Source organism: Fukomys damarensis, unplaced genomic scaffold (genome assembly GCF_012274545.1).
Source record: "Fukomys damarensis isolate Sample0158 unplaced genomic scaffold, DMR_v1.0_HiC HiC_scaffold_13, whole genome shotgun sequence".
In the NCBI taxonomy this organism is placed as follows: Eukaryota; Metazoa; Chordata; class Mammalia; order Rodentia; family Bathyergidae; genus Fukomys; species Fukomys damarensis.
This window is the reverse complement of record NW_022900925.1, coordinates 27,536,133-27,540,816: the sequence shown is the minus strand read 5'-3', so window position 1 is coordinate 27,540,816 and position 4,684 is coordinate 27,536,133. Positions and strand designations below refer to the sequence as shown.

At 43.1% G+C, this 4,684-nt stretch overlaps 1 pseudogene; it reads right to left on the bottom strand.

The window, feature by feature from the left end:
* Window positions 1–1,658: 1,658 nt before the first annotated feature.
* On the bottom strand, window positions 1,659–3,857 carry LOC104859657 (annotated as a pseudogene).
* Window positions 3,858–4,684: the final 827 nt, after the last annotated feature.

The window sequence follows — 4,684 nt, the reverse complement described above, 5'->3', positions numbered from 1 at the left end:
GGTTGATCATACCTGGTTTAGAACCCCAGCTGAACTATTCATTCTCTTTGTTACCAGGTTCAGTTATTTACCTCTTTAAGTCTCAGTATGCTTATATTAAAGTGAAGATAGTTTATAGCACTTAATGTATTACATTGGATAAATACCTATAAATTAAGCATGAAATTGGATAAATGCTTATAAAATGTTTAGTATAGTGTCTAGCATAGAGTAAACAGTAACTATTTGTTATCATAATGACAATTACTACCACTGTTATGATAAAGTGTTACTATGACTACCTGTAAATGGTAGATGGATCTAGAAGGATGTGGAGGAGCTTCTGTGAGGGAATTCTTCCCTGTAGACAGTAAGGAGCCATGAAAAAATTTCATAAACAATTCAAACTAAAGGAGATGTCTTTTAGGAAGTTGAAGTACGTACTGTGTTGCACAGTGTGGGCTAAAAACTAGAGCACAACCTTGAGTCAGGAATCCACTGGGAAGCCCATAGCAATGTCAGACAGGAAGAGTAATTTGGCAGTAATGTCTTTTTTTTTAAAGAGGGGCTGGTTATTTATTTCAAAAAGACACTTGGCAATAATGTTCAGTATCAAAACAGTTGCACTACTGGTCCTTTCTCCTGACTGGCTCCAAAGAGAGACCACAACAAAGGAGCATACCTTTTTTTAAAAGCCAATAAGCTGCAGGATGTACACTCAACAGACCTCACAGAAACCTCACCTAAAAGTGGGTTCAGCACACTGCCAGCCCACAGATTCTAGCGAGCTCTCACAGCCAGATGGAGTAGCCATGCGTTCCAACCCTAAAGAAGAAAAATTTCAAAATAATATTAAAAAGTTTTATACCTAAGCTATTCAAGATTTCTCTAGCACTGACTGATACAAAGCACAATGAGATGGCACTTTCAGAGAGGGCAGCTCCAGAACCAGCAAAGGGTGAGATTAACTTCATGTGGCCGAATCAATGGCAAAGACATCATTTTTCTTTTCTTTCAAGGAGGCAGGGAAACAATTAATTGATCACCTCAACATTAAGGAAGGGACACATGATCCATTCAGTGAGCAGCTGGGAAGCGGGTAGAAATGGGACAAAAATCTGGTCTCAGGCTGGGGATAGATTTAGTGGAAGAGCACTTGCCTAATGTGCATGAGGCCCTCCCTGGGTTCCATCTCCAGCATCACAAAAGGAAAAAAAAAAAAAAGTCTCAGAAGTCTCACCGTCTTAATTTGCTCACTTCTGATGAAAAAAGTAACAAATAAAAATAAAGTTGTCCAAAGATACCTTAAAGCTCAAAACCTGAGCAGCACGGATTGATCACTTTCCTGGTTTGGCTGGTGCTTGGTGCAGAGCAGTGAGGTTTCCTACAGTGGAGTCTTTCCCTGGGACAACATGCTTTTAAAGACACTTTGCACTGTGCTCACATTTCCTTAAATGTTGTTCCCAGAGGTCCTCAGCCTCTAGCCCAGCTGGAATCTCAGAAGACGGCTTGAGGAAAGAGACAAAGGGCTTGGGGTAAGGTAGGATGGGGAGAGAAGTCGCAGAAAGGAGAAAGCAGCCTTCCGGTTAAAAGATCAGCCCTCAGTTGGGCAGGCGGCCTCAGGCAGTGTGGGGTAGGAGGGAGGAGCCGCAGCAGAGCGGGGTTGGGGAGCTCTACGGTCAGGCAGTCTGGTCCAGCCTCCTTTGTGTACAGAGGTGCTCCTCTGGTGCCTTTCAGCTTATCTCCCAAGTCATCAGTTGTCTTTTCCAGTTTGATCTCTCAGCAAAGTCAGCACGCGTCTCCTCCTCCTCCAGTTTATCAGTAAGAATCTTTATCTCTTCCTCATATTTGTCTTCCTGTGGGGAGTACTTTTCTTCGGCAGCACTCAGACACTTCAGGTTCTGGCCCATCAGTCTGATGTGCTCATTCATCTCCCGGCAACGGGACTCTGCCAGCTCAGCTCGCTCCTCTGTGCGTTCCAAGTCCCCTTCAGTAGTCACCAACTTACAAGCCACTTCTCCATACTTCTTATCGGCCTCTCCTGCTTTATGTTTTGCTTCTTGGAGTTAGATTTCCTTGAGTTCCATCTTTTCTTCATCGTTTAGGTTTGGGTTTTCAGTAACCTTCATACTTCTCACTCTCGCCGGCAGCTTTCTCAGCTTTCTTCAGCTTTTACAGGGCAGTGGCCAGGCGCTCCCGTGCGCGGTCCAGCTCCTCTCCAACCAGCTGGATCCTAGGGTTCAGGGAGGCGCCCTCTACCTCAGCCTGTTCCCGAGCCCGCCTTTCTCCCTCCACCTCCCGCTGCAGGCGTTCGGTCCTCTCCTCTGCAACATCGGCTTGCTGCCGAAGAACCTGGATCTTGCGCTTCACAGCCTCGAAGGTGGTGACCCCCGGCCGCGGTGCCCACCCAGCTGCCTCTGTCTCAGCCCCCCCGCCTCCTCAGTCGGGAGCTGCAGCCGCGTCTCTAATTTGGCCGTCATTTCACAGGGAGAACTATCCTGTCGTGGCTATGATACACGCAGTACGCAAAGTTGAAGAAGTGGAAGAGGGGGTAGCAAGGAGAAACTTGGGTGTAGACTAAAAAAGGAGTAAGAGTGATTATAGGATGATGATGACGGACATAATGGTATCATTTTTCATTTGTGAATAATTGTCTTGTGAGGTTTTATATTTGGTACAGCATAAATAAATTTTATATACATTGGTAAGAATTACCAGGACTGTGAGTTTAACTCAGTGGCACAGCACCTGCCTGGCAAGTGTGAGGTCCTGAGTTCTATCCCTAGCACACACACAAAAAAAAGAATTACCAAGTAACTGGCCACAGTTCTAGGCGATAAGATTCTGTCATGTGTTATTTTATTTTCAAATCCTTTCCTTCCGTTATGATTGATGTATAATTCATTGAAAGTAAAAATAACCAAATGACAGAAAGATATCAGGACCAAAACTAGACTTTTGACCTTTTGTTTTATAACAGAAATATTTATACATCCACAAAGAAAGGAGAGTAGTATATTGAACTTGGATCTTTGCACTTACAGGCAGCAGAACCACTAAGCTAAATCCCTGGCTCCAAACTTTAATGTGCCTATCACTGTTTTCCAGCAACTACTCACCATTTTCCAATCTTGATTCATATACTTGGCTCCTCTTTCTTTTTTCTTTTTTTAAGGTAGGAAAATTTATTGAGGGAAAGAAAGCTTCTGTCTGAGACAGAAGGGGGACGGAAAGTGGGTTGCCCACTCACCTCGCTTCCCCAAGATGTTTTATGTAGCAAAACCATGTGGGGAGGTGGGTACAAAGTGGGACAAAACTATAAGACCCAATGGAAAATTGCAAGGTGGGCAAGAGGTGGGGCAAAACCATGACCAACCAATAAGATTACAAGTACAGTCACCCAGGTAATATTGATTAAGTGGGGGTCAAATGGGGGAGCAAGTCATACAGCAAGCATACAAGGATTTTCAGTAATGCTAGGGGTCAGGGATATTTCCTGGAAAGGCTGGGTTAAGACCTTGCCCCCTCCACCCAGGTGATGAGTACCTATTTAGAATATCAATTACTGCTATGTATCCCTATTTAAGCACAAGGGAATAGTAGTTTCTATCCTTTTACAATTCTGGCCATAGTAAATCTGTCTTTATTGTCCTCCATGTTGGCTCCTTGCTGTGTTGGCTCCTTGAGGGCAGTCCTATCTAACTGCCTAAAAGATATCTAATTAACTTACCTATCTGCAGTATTCCCCCCTCTGAAGAAGTGCCCCTAACTGCTATGAAGGGGCAAAGGGCTACTTCCAGCTGAAAAGGGTCATAGTTGTGATCAGCAGTTAGAGTTACTCTATCTAAAGGCCTTGGATAGGTACCAGGCGTTGTCATCTTGGTAGCTGCATAGCTTTTAAATCTGGAGGAGAAAAAAGTAAAGAAACAGTTAACAATGCATGGGCCAAATTATAAGGTCAGAAGGATTTCTGTGAATATAGCCCACAAAGAGGATAAGTAGAAGTCCAGGGGACTTCAGAATCCAACATAGAAGTCATATAGTTTAGCAGTTATGAGCTGTTTACAAGGTTGATCTGATGACTCCCAGTAGAAGAAGTCTAGAAAATTTGTCATTGGTTCCACTTGTATGACCACGTGGAGTTTGGCAGCCTCTAGGCAAGAATAAATAAAACTTTTAAGAAATTAGAGTATGCATAACCTAAGCATGAGCACACTAGAATGAAAGGGCAGGTTGGGGAGAAAGTCACACTTAGAAAATGAAATAGTGATTGAAACTGCTGGACTTAGATTCTTTCATTGATTTATCTATAAGTCTGGTAATTTGTCATAAGTCTGTCTAGTTTTAGCTGTAAAATAAGAGACAATTTGAAGAACAAATTTTACTAAGAAATACAAAACTCTAGCTGAGCTCTTGTAGATTTTGCCGTAGTTTGTTTTTTCTAATGATCCATAACAATGGTCAGATACTGGTAGAGCTGGAAACTGCCAGAAGGGGTCAGTGACTGGAGCCCCTTTTTATATCTAGCTTTATTACTATGGCATTATTTTATAACTCTCTTGGTTATTCTTTTCTTCTGCGTGTTTAAGACTGGGTTAAAGTGAGACCTGTGTCAATCAACATGAACCTCTTGCTATCTATCAAGGTCAGTTCAGTCTCTTCAGGCAGTATTTTGGAACCATGGATAGAGCCTCTCAGCTCCTGT